General features: G+C 39.7%; 1 pseudogene; it reads left to right on the top strand.

Moving 5' to 3' along the window:
- Nucleotides 1-2836: 2836 nt before the first annotated feature.
- The window catches only part of LOC108366916 (probable serine/threonine-protein kinase DDB_G0282963), a 43768-nt pseudogene continuing 33653 nt past the window's right edge, over nt 2837-12951 (top strand).

Below are 12951 nucleotides of genomic sequence, written 5' to 3'. Positions count from 1 at the left end.
GTTTGTGTGCTTGGCTGCTGCAGCTGCTCTGGCTCTGGCTCTGGCTCTGTGTCAGCCTCCGTTGCTCAGTTCCGTTTGGTACTTGGCTGTGCGCGTTGAAACGTTGAATTCGTGTTGTACGCTGTGTGTTGTGCTCTATGGCGTTGTGGCAACCAACAGCCGTCGCTGTCGCAGTTGGAAAAAGACACCAACCACAACGCACGTGTGACGCGCAACAAAAGTGAGACGAGTTACCGTATGAAGAAATTTTTGAAAAAAAGGCCGCAGCCAAAAAAGGTGTCAACGGAAAATATTTTTTTATTTGTACTGACGGCTGTTAAAGACAAGTGGATTACTAGAAGCAGATTAAAATAAAAAAAGACGTGTTTGCAGCAGTGAAGAAAATTTGCGTTAAAGTGACTGTTGAACTAAGTACGAGTTCGAGTTCGAGGTAAAAATGGTTCCAGAATTCAGAGTGAAGTGAAAAATTGTTGAAATTAAAAAAATAAATAAATAAAATATGATGCCAAGGCAATGAAAACTGCAAAGAACATAGCAACAAATTTTGATGAGAAAAAACTGAAAAATATTTCCCAAAAAAATTTAAACAATAAAAAATTATAAGACAACGAAAATTGCGGAGAAGCGAGCAACCAAGTTTAACTTAATAAAGCACGGAAAAATGTATGACTGTCGAAGACATTAAACTTCAAAAACTGATTTAGTCAAAAAAAAATTACAAAGAAAATTTGCTTAAATTTAAAGAAAGCTCAGATACCAAAAACTGTGAACTTGATGCCCAATAACCATGAAAAACTATGTACAAAATTTTTTTTCTGTATTCCGTCTTGCCAACCCTGTTTTGACAGGCTTACAAACAAACTTTCGGCTCAAATCAATGATTTTGCTTTCTGAAATCGAAAATTTTCAAGATATGTATGTACATGGGCAAGAGGTAGCGTTCAGTGCATTAACCCGTTATTGATTTAGGCAACAATAGAGGAGCTAACTGAAATAAATTAATAAACACTGCTAGACATAAATGGAAAAGTTTATATTTTATAAATGCTAAAAAATATTTTGTACTAACTAATATTCATTTTTTTATGAATTTTTATTTTTTAAGAAGTTTTCAAAAAAAATATATTTCAAGATATAACAACACTTAATGGTCCTCATCCGTGTGTAATATTTTCAGTTTTTCTTATTCTCATCATTAAAATTTGAGGAAATTTGATACACGCAAATTTGCAAATCAAAAAAAAAAAAGTAAACAAAATGTATTCTCGTTGATGTTTCAATAAAAAAATCACCCTTGAAGGCGGAAATTTAAGAAGAAGTAGTTTTTCTTGCACAGAAACTTATTAAAAATAATTTCTTCGCTAATTTACAAATAAGATAAATGAGTTTTTCATAACAATAAGCCCAAAGAGCACTTTCTCTGCTAATTTACCTATACTAACTAATCCCTAGTTTGGCTCATAAAGTTCGCATTTTGATTCGGTTTTTTACATTGGCCTTTAAAATTTGAAAAACAGTTCTTAACCTAAATTTTAAAAGTAAAAAAAAACTGTTATTTTATTTCCCCGCAGTGAATTTAAAAAAGGCAGCTAAAGATAAAATTTTTTAAACAGAAATAATTGATTTGGAATCGATAAAAAACAAAAACCACATACCTCTAGTTTTCTCTTTGCAGTGAAATTTGAAAAAAAATAATACCGAAAAATGTTTAGCAAAATCTAAGGTCAAAAATTAATAAAACAAACACACCTTCTTAATTTTTTTATTTCTGTCAGTAAAGTTTGAGAAAAAAATGGTACTTAAAATTTTACAGACAGGAAAAATATTTATAATGCAGTAAAAAACAAATTTTCTCTAGAATTTTGATATATTTTGATGTAACATTAAACAATTTCAGCAAACAAAACTTACTAAAAATTACCTATAAGAAATCAAAATAGAAAATAGTTTTTTTTTTGTTAATTTTTTATTTTCTCTCAATAAAATTTGGAGATAACAATTACTAACTACTAACGATCATTGGATCATGAAGAAATTAACGGTACTCTTAAAAGTTATATGAGAATTTAAGGCAGTTTTGTTTTTTGCTAAAAAAAAATTACTTGCTTTAATTCTGGCTAGTGAAATTGACAAGGTTTTTCAAATCACATTTTCTGGCAGTAAAATGGATAAAATATTTAGCCTGACAAAAAATATAGATAATTTTATACATTAAATTTATTCAACGCCATTAAAAGACATTTGTTCATTGCGAAACTCACCTGCACGAAAATAATTTTAGCACCAAATATCTGAAATGGTAAAACAAAAATATCCCAAATTAAAAAAAAAAATAAGTTTGCATCAATAAATAAAAAGATCAACAGACCTAAAAAATGTATTACATAAATCGACAAGGAGCAGTGAAACAAATAAGCAGTTACTTTACACCACCAAATTTGACAAAAGATCGCGGAAAGTATAGTTCACCAATACATTAAAAACTACCTTGGCAACAGAGATTCAAATTAAGCGTGACAAAAATTACAAAAACCCAACTCAGATGAAAAAAAAAATATTGTATTTTTTTCGAGGCACGAACAAATCGGCTAAAAATTTTCTTTAAATATAAAAATATTTTAGATATTTTAAAACTCGCTAAAGCGACCTAGGCGAATTCATATAAGGTGATAGCGGCAGCGCAAAAACACTTCGCTTCTATGAATTCGCCTTGACAGCGACAGTAAATTTTAGAAAAAAAGAATAAAAAAATAAAAATTTAGAAATCCGAAAATTAATTTTTTCATTTTCGAAATTTTTCTGTTCACAGTGCAATTTAAAAAAAAAACTAACGAGAAAAAATTTCCAAAATGACCGCATAAACTTTAAAATTAAATAAAAACCCCAAGACGGAGATCAAAAAACTTTAACTAAAAAAACATACAGCCAGTGTCACAAAAACCCACAAAGCTCCGTAGATAATAAACACCACCAAAATCACGCGCGCAACAAATTTGCCGTCGGCAAAAATGCAAGCAACGAAAATGCGCACACCCTTCGCCATCCAGGAGATACTCGGCTTGGGTGTGGGTACGGCAGCTGCTGCGGCCGCAGTCAACTACCAGCAGGCGCAGCAGCTAAGCCAGCAGCAGCAGCAGCACCAAGCGCAACAACAACAGCAACAGCTAGTGCTGCCACTACAACAAAACCAACAGCAGCAGCAGCAACAACAACAACAACAACCACTACAATTACAACAACACTCACCTACTTCACAATCTCAGCAGCAGCAGCAGCAGCTACAGCAGCGGCATAACAGCACCGCCTCAACCTGTTCCACACCTCCCCCCGCCGCCACTACACCCACCCCAACCGATTGCAATAATGCACCGCTTTCACCCGCCTCCTCACATGGACGTCCCACACGTGATTCACGTTCCATTTCGCCCGATGTGACGCGCCTCTCAGCGGCAGCAGCTGCTGCGGCCGCTACAGCACACTGCCAGCTGCCTATTTTCAATCCAGCAAACTTTTACGCTGCAGCCGGCTATGCTGAGCATGCGGGCCAGCTGAATGCGGCACATCATCATCACATGACGACGCTGGCAGCTGCTGCGTACTTGCGTGGATTTTTGCCGCCGGGCTTTAGTACGCCGCATGAGTTTCGCGGACACTTTCAGCAGCATTTTGGCAGCCAATTTGCGGGTGAGTGAATTTTTTTCTTTTAAATTACATTTTTATGGTTTATAATTTCTACAAGAGGAAAAAACATAAAGACAAGATAGTTAAAATATACTCAAAAGAGCTAGCTTAAATTATGGCTCACTTGAAATCTTTCTAGATTAGGGACCGTCTCTCTCTACAAAAATGCAAAGGAAACTTGTTAGCAAGAATTTATAGAAAAAGAAAAACTTTTCTGTGATGGACAACTTTTCGTCTGCATATAAAATGTAGAAGTTTCTGCTTCCGGCATTGGAGAGGTTCAGCTCAAAACCCCCTATGTTCTTCAGCGCTTGAACTAAGTTAGGTTGGGTAGACGGTACTCTTCCGTCATGGATTTACCAGTTATTGTTCTGAACACGAAGTTTTTGAAAACCTCGTCCATTTCTTCGAAGGGTTGAACAACCGAGACACTGGTTCTATATGGTTTCAGCATAGGATGGATATAATTTTATGAGCCTCTGTGCCCAACTGGTAAATCCGTGACGGGAAAACACTGTCTACCCCAACCTAACTTAGTTCATTTCGATATAAGCTTTCCCAACCTAACCTAACCTAGACACATCCTGAGTGACGTGTTCACTTTGACTTTCGTTTGACGAGCTTGTTGCTTTCACTCGGAATCCACTTTTTCTATTGACATTTCTGAGCCGTATCTGGCCATCTCATCGACCGACTCATTCCATTAAATATTGCTGTGTCCAGGGACGCCACATAGAGTGTCGTTGATATGGCTCAGTGACGCCAGCGTGGTGCAACATTTCCATACAGTTCCCGATCTTACTATTCTAGATCCTATTGCCTTCAGTGCTGTTTGAATATCGTCAAGTTCTCTGGGACCCTAAAACTAAGTAAAAGACTAGCCACCCTTATTCTATAGCGTATATATCTGCTTTTAAGAGAGTGCAATATTTCGGCAGACGACAGGACCGGTTGATTTGCAGGTCCTTAGAGTTGAGACCGGATCCGGTTCCTTATTCCACCTTAGAACCATCAATGTAGATAGATATACCTCCCTATGTTACTGGCAGTCCTGCATCACATTTTGCTCTAGTCAAAATCTGTCTAAATCATTCAACTTGCTGTTAATTGCTACTCTGGTCTGCGTTTGGCTTCGTTTTCCTAGAACTTGTTTCAGAGTCCTTACTCGTGCACTTGACCGCTTGTTCAGTATTTTCCAGGAAGCGCAAGAGTTGAGAACAACTCCAGAAATGTCTCCCCTTTTGACAGTTTATGGTTTGAACCACTGCTAGGCCGTTGAGATATATGACCAGGATAGCCACATCATCTGCGGATGCAACAACCTTAATAATTTACATAGATAGAGGGTACGAGAAATTCGTTGAGAAGGAGGACCTATAATAGGGAAGATAAAATCGCACTTTGAAGTATACCTGTGTGGTTTAGCTAAATCGTACAGTTCCAAGAGCTCCATCCATATTTCTCTGCTCAACATGACGTCAATTCAGACAGGAAGTAGTCGAAAGATTCCGTTTTGCAGCAATCACCCCAGAGTATTTAGACGGACTGCAGTTTAGTATGTATTGCGATCTCCTTATAGCTTACCACCACTTATGTACTCCCAACAACTTGGTTCAAAGTTGTCTCCAGCGATCCAGCCTTTCAGTAATAATGTTGGGCATTGTTAAAATTTTCGGCAGTAACCCAGCGTCGATGAGCTAGATGACAGTAGGCTGATGTACCTTTTCGTTCATCTGAGGACTAACGATGAGAAAGTTAGGTAAGTTAAGTTAAGGTGGCATTCGCAGATGTTAGGGACTCACTTAGAAAATTAGGAGATTATCCTTTGTTATACCACATTCTGGACGGCACCAAATACTTAATCGATAAAACGCCTCGAGCCGATTATATAATTACAAATTCGGCTAATCTCAATGCCCCAGAGGTCCTCGTGGATATGTGAGAGCTAAAGTAATTCAACCTTAACTTAACTTAACTTAAGAAGCTCGCTGAACTGTCCTGAGGTCCATCTATCCAAGAGTGTACCTCATATGACCGATGGCACCCCCTGCCACTCTTTATTCGGCGGTCCCGTTTCAAGGGCCCTTTTCCTAGACAATTCGTCAGCCATACAGTTCCCCTCAATGTCGCTGGGACACGGAACCCAAATGAGTCTAACACAGAAGTATTCCGACGCAACTGAAAGATAGAGACATTAGAGCGCACCTCCGACACACCTCCCTGATTGTCATCGCACTTCGGAGCAGTGACTCCACCGCCTCCTTAAGAGCAGCAATTTCCGTCAGAAATTCACTGCAGTAGTCTGTAATCCTGTACTGCTGGAAACTCTTTATATAAGACCTCAACATCAACCCTGCCGTCCAGTTTCGATCCATCAGTGAAGAAGTTCACTGCTCTCCCTCTCCAGAAGATCCGCCCGGATCAATCCTCCTTTTAGGGGAAGTAGGCAGAGAAGAAGCTCCTGGGAGCTACTTTGGTAATCCGTACGATAAGGAATAAAACCGCAGCCTCCTTTAACTCTAGTGGGCCCAGTCTTTAAGTCAGTCAACCAATCTGTTTCCCTAAGTCGAATTGCTGTTCACGCTGCGACGTCAACAGGCACTACATTCAGAGTTACGTTAAGTGCAAATGCGGGGATGGTCTGTAGTGCCCCACTAATACCATTTAAAGCAGCCAAATGGACGAGTATTCTACATAAACCTCATCTTCAGTGAAAATTCCGTCGACTAGATAAACTCGCAATGAAGAGGTTATTTTTGTATCTAGAACCTAAATAGGCTACAGTTTCATAAAAACTATTGTCGTTCCGGTTATAAGGGACAAGAATATGTATGGACCTATGGATGTTGACAAAATTAATGTCTTCGGAAAAGTCAGCTATCAAGAATTTATCTTGAATACCAAACTCCTATGAAAGGGTGATCTGGAAGCGATCAGACTGCCGGCCACTGCAATACCCGGACCGATTAAGCATTATCCATTGCTGACCCTTTTGAAAGCGTTCAATAAGATCAATCCCTCATTCGATGCGTTGCCACGAGAGTCGTTAGTACGTAAACGAGACGAACAAGATTCTATAACAACGAACAAGGTCTTTAATTTCATCGTCATTTCCCAAAAACTCTTGGAGAATTTGTATGCTGCTACAACAACATCAATCATAGACGAAAATGAAGATATTTATTAATTCGCCCTTCTAAAGCGTTGGTCTAAGAATTATCTGAGTTATCGACACTCATCGATGATCAAAGCTCAAAATCGAGGAGGTATAATCACGGAGCACGTTACAGCTGTCGAGCAGGCTCTACATCTCTCAACTGCCTGCACAACAATAGTGGTTTCTGAGCCGTGATTTCACTCGATGCCAACTTGGAGGTATGCGGAGCAAACCCCTTGCGAGGTATTCTTCCACGGACGAGTAACGATTAAAATAGTCCACCGATTTAGAACCCAGAGCTCTTGGTCGGGTAAAGCCCGAATCATTTCGGCCGGCTCCCGTTTCTTAATTATGTAGCCCCGATTAGCCGCTGGAAACAAGTAAAATGCAGTGTGGAAAGCTACAGACTTGCCTCAATACAGCACTCCAAACAGCTACAGGATGCCTCCTTCGTCCCCAGTAAGGGAATACAACATCATGCTCAGCAAGCAGTGAGCATCCGAACAGGTAATTGCTTGAGGCGGAACCTCACCCCAGGTACGTCAGAAGGCCTCTCTACGAACTGAAGGAGGTACAGACATGCAATAAACGACGTACACCGTGAAACCATGGCTAGGGTGGTGACCAACACCCGTCCCGTGAATTTCGTCATCGTATTACAATCGCCACCTATTGCAGAGTAAGTGCTGCAGCTGCCACGACGGACTGGCTTTACTTTAGCTCAATTGCGGGCTGGATACTGTAGACCACAACATACCCAATATACACAAATATCCGGCAAATGTACGTCCCATAAATGACGCCAACCTCCTTTTCACATGCCCACTCAACTAACATCCCTCTTCCTCTGGTCCGACCGCTTCGAAATGGCACGTTTCCTGGACATTCCATTAGGAGAGCTTGACGACCAACGTTTAAAGTATTATTTAAATGTAGGCGGGGTATGAGCTTTACAGCGGCATGGGCATAGTGCTGCGAATTACATAAAATACAGCTGCTCCGCTGGTGTGGACATGTCGTTCGAATGGACAACGATGCTCTAGCTCTCAAAGTTCTTAACTCGGAACTCGCTTGTATTAGCAGAGGAAGAGGGAGGCTCCACTTCGAGAGACCAAGTGGAGAATAACTTGGCTTCACTTAGCGTCAGTTGGCACAGAAGAGGAACGACTGGCTTCGTTGAACTTGGACAGAATCGTTTAGGTAGGTACAGCGCCAATTAAGAAGAGGAAGATGAAGAAGGCAGGGTTGAATAGCCGCTACAACAACGACTTTTATTTAAAAATGAGATCTTCGCAAAAACATCGACGGAAACCGCTTCAACAACCTGGACGAAGGAGGCCAAGCAGAACTACGGCATACGGGTCGATGATACATCATTACGGCTATACTATACTATATATAACCCTAAATTTTTAAGGGTTGCCAGAGACAGCTTTCTCTGGTCTGCTGCTGTCAAATCGCTCGCCGGCAGCAAGACAAAGAAAAGTTGTACAGTTTGTAGGTTTAGGCGAAACTGAGAGTGGATTCATCTCTTTCTATTTATTGATAAACTCCAATCATACTAGCCCGCTGAAATTGCTGTGATAGTAGCATTAAAGTGCGAATACCAACACTGTTCCTAAAAATTGTCCCACGAGATGATCGCATCGTACACACTGTGCTCTATATTAGCTCTACACTGACATTGCTCAAGCATACTAATTTTGCCCCTCTCTCTCTGCTCTTTCACATGCTTTTGAATGCCTACTCGTTCTCGAGAAAGCTGCAACAGTACGGAAGCTTGGAAATTTGCATAAGAGTACAAGGCAGAGTGACGCTGGAAGAGGATGGAAGGGGGCAACATGACCACAAGTGCAAACGCAGCTAATTAGAAATCTTAAAAGAAACTCTGCTGGTTCGTAGTAGGGGGAGAGGAGCAGACAGAGGTTAACCACTACACACACACACTCTCACACCCAGTAGGCGTACAGCAAAGTCTGGTGCACAATGCATGTAGATATGAGCATTGCGATACTGTTGCTGTTGTTTTAGCATATTCGTGGCATTTTTTCTACTCGACACTCATCTTTCAAAACATTTTTTTTTTTATTATTAGTGTTTTTGTTGTTGCTGTTGTGGTGGCAGACACATAAGATCCATTGGGTGCACTTGAACGAAAGAATCTCAATGTCTATGTCTTTATACAGCAAAAATGCATGCGGGCCCAAGCCTTTGCTTAGTAGATTCATCAGCTGAATAGTAAGTTCGCCTTTGAGGTTATTGTTGCTGGCTGCTGCTTTTGCTCTTAGAAGACACTGAAGTGGGCTAACTTAGAGAAAACCACAACAATAAAAACAATAGCGAAAGTGCAACGCAGAAAAACATCAGCAAAAACAAAAAGAATGATGCGCAGCAAAAATAATAAAAAATTGTTAGCTGCAGCTGCAACATAGGAAAAAGTGGAAAAAGAAGCAATGCCAGCAGCAGCGGCAGACGCCAAAAAGTTCGCATATAATTTTGAGATACTCATACAAAGCACAAAAGCAGCTTATGAATACTCGTAAGTGAGACCCTATGAATATGAGCTGAAGCAGAAAAGGCACATAGTAGGTGGCTGGAAAGAAACGAAAAAAAAAATTTTTACATACAGATCTACATGCATTGTCTATTTTTTACATATTTTTGTGCATAGAGACTTTGCTTGCGGGTGTTTGTGCTATTTGGCGTATGCAGCCAGCCAAGTGGTAATGACGTTGGCTTGGCTTGGTGTGAGCAGTGCCTCTCTAATAAGCCTCATACATTGTGCATACTTGAGTCGCATTTTGTAGGCGTGAAATTGTTTGGAAGAGTATACTTGTGTCGAAATTTATGAATATTTTGTTTAGTCGAAACTCGTTACGGAGGAAGCATGCATATGGACGCATCAAAACGAGTCGATTAGTTTGTACTTATGTACTTAAAAATGTCTGCTCTGGTTAAAAAAAAAAAATTGGGCCGGGATATCACGCGCGACTTAGAATGAAACTTCTATATTCTATAGCTTATGAATAAATTATTTTAGCCTTAACACTTTACTTAAGCTTAATCCTGGTCGTAATCTAAATGTGATTCTTAATCCTAATCTTAATCTTAGTCTTAATTTAATCTTAATCTTATTCAGATTTTCTTTCTAACCTAAATTTTAGTCTTAGTCTTAATCTTAATCCGACTCCGAATCTAACCTTAATCGTAATATCAATCTAAATCCTTATCTTAACATTAATTTTAATCTTAATATTAACCTTAAACTTAACCTTAACTTTAATTTTAATCTTAATCTTAACCTTAATCTTAATCTAAATCTTAGTCTTAATCTTAACCTCAAATTTAATCTTATTCTTTATCTTAATCATGCTCTAATACAAATCTTAGTTTTAATCTTAGTCTTAATCATAATCTTAACCTTAATCTTAGCCTCAGTCTAAATTTTAGTCCGTTAAATTTTTGTGTCTTAGTTTTAAACTTAATCTCGATCTCAATCTTAACGTTTATTCAAATTTTCATATTAATCTTATTCTCTACCTTAATCTTAAGCTTAACTTTAATCTTAATCTGGGTCTTAATCTCAGTATCAATCTTAATCTTAATCTTAATATCAATCTTAATCTAAATCTTAATCTTAGCCTTAATCTTTACCGTTGTCTTCATATTAATCTTTACCTTTACCTTTATCTTAAAAGAGTTGCAATTCAAAAATTTCTAGCAAATAATCAAAGAATTGAAAATATAGCCTTATTTATGTCTGTAGACATTCACTAGTGAATACCAGGTTAAGTTCTTTACTAGGCTGTGCTACTGTTTCCGGGTTCGTCATCAAAAAGAGTTGGTTTCATCCAGGCAATACCTTTCTTCTCATTAGAGCTAGCTTTTAGGTGACCGGTCTCAAGTCCGACGTACGCTCTGCTTCAAAACGATCAGCTTCCCCGACACGTGAGACCACACCTGGACTGGACTGGAGAACAAACGCAGCGCAGGGAAAACATCATCCTAAGTGGTCGACCGCCACTGATCAATATTGAAGCAGCAGAACCGCCGAGAGAGACCAGATCGTTCCCACGACAGTCGGGTCTACGTAACCGGAACGAGGACTGTCACTCCAGCATCACTACCCAAAAACTTTTTTGGGAATTTGGGTACTGTTACAACAAAAACTACAACACACAACTCCGTGGTGGGTGGTACCACAGGCTCAGGAGCCACCTATCTCGGCTGAACTCGAAAGTGGCAAACATCTTCCAAGCATGGGAGCAATATCCATACAACACCCAACACCTCATCGCAAGCCCCTCCACCTCAACGACCCTGGCACTGGAATCACTGTTGACTTCTACGTAACCGGCTTCCTCGGCCTCAGGTCGGTAGAGTAATAGGAAGAAAAAGATGGCTCATGACGAAAACCCAGGGGGTTCAGCACTGATGCTGCGATACGGACAAACACTTGAAAGTACAGACATTTTTCTTTAGCCGATCCGATATTTGGAAAGCTATCTGGATTGCATTAAGAGCTTTGCAGGAGATGGAAAATATAAAACGAAGAGTTCTTTTCGCTAGCTCGCTCCCGCCTTTTGAACAAATGCCAAACCCGCTGATACTATTTAACTTTGCTAATATTCAAACCTTGTATTTTCGTCCTTCGGGACATATGTGCGCTAGCTACCAAGCCACTAATAACAGCCTTCCCATTAGCTCTTTTCAGCATCATTTAACATCCGAGGAAAGAACTTACTAAATATTAGCCACTACATAAATACATACATATGTACATGGGTTGTTTCTGTTATGAGCTCGAATAGTTTTTCTCAAACTCATACAGTCGAATTTTAATCGTAAACCAATAGGGGTTTGCTAATTAAAAATACTGTCAAGTGCTTTAAAAATAAGCAACTTTTAAGATTTGAAAAAATGTTGTCAGCAAAGTGTGACTAATGCGTAGAGTGAGGACCGCCAGCCACTACCACCGCGCCTGCCATCAACCGTCTAATTCCCAATAGCCTATCAGCTAGCTTACATATTCTCCGCCACACTGCTTATTAATCCATTCCATTTCGCTGACATGCGTCAGTTTGCCGCTAATTAAGCAAATTAATAATGTCGACATGTTGAGTAGAGATGTGGTACACACACAAATATACACATATGTAAATACGTTGAAGAATAAGTCCATAGCCAGCCGCCAGGTTGATAGATAGACAGATATTGGAAACTGTAGGACAGGTGGCAGGTCGCAGATAACCGCCATAGCGGCGCACCTTGTCTCTTCAACCGTAACAGCCCCAATGGGGAAGATAATCAGCTATTTTTGCTACTAAAATTAACCCGAGTAGCGCTTGTTTTTTAGCTGCCTAATGCCGCGCGTATGCGCCAGCTGGGATTTTTGCCCTCAAATTAAGTGCATTTTTTGTGCTTTCAAGCGCGCTAAAATTAACTACGTCGCTGCGTCAACTCTGTCTCTAGATACATATCTCAATTTCTCGCTATTTCCCAAATTACCTGCATTTTTTCGCTAACTTTAGCGATGAGTAAGCTTTTCGAAACAACAACTAACTATGCGAATAGTAAGTGGCGGTACAATGTCTTTACCTCTTGACGCGGCAGCCCTGCTGCTGTTCAGCTGTTCAGAGAGGTGTGAAATGGTAATGTGTGAACTCATATGTGAAATAAGCATACAACGCTGGGTAATTTGGTAGGTTATGGCTGAAGCGACAGCGGAGGTGTTGAGTTGGCAGAAGGGAGGCGCCGCCGCCTAAACTTAGCGCAACTAAATGAGAAGCATGGAAAAATATTAATGTTTGCTCAAAAATATCAGCCATTTGGTAGCAAATATGGCGGCAGTTCCTGTGTGATGGTAGTTCCAGCTAATGAGTAAATTCTGAGTGCAACGCCCTCTGTAGGGAAAACGAAGTGAATTCGCTGAAATTTAGTGCGAAGCATTTTGATTTAAAATAGCTCAGAGAATAGCAAATGAAAAATATAAGCATTAAACCAATGTGTTAAAGTTTTCCTCGATTTAGAGAGAGCTACTGTATTAGCGCTTCTAATCAAAGAAGTTTTTAGGGAGCTCTTGTCACCTCTAAGGCATCACAAGGGCTGGAAAC

Source organism: Rhagoletis zephyria, unplaced genomic scaffold (assembly GCF_001687245.7).
Source record: "Rhagoletis zephyria isolate East Lansing unplaced genomic scaffold, Rhagoletis_zephyria_1.1 Rzeph_scaffold_02447, whole genome shotgun sequence".
Taxonomy (NCBI): Eukaryota; Metazoa; Arthropoda; class Insecta; order Diptera; family Tephritidae; genus Rhagoletis; species Rhagoletis zephyria.
The sequence above is the reverse complement of the archived record's forward strand: the minus strand, read 5'-3'. Positions and strand labels throughout refer to the sequence as shown.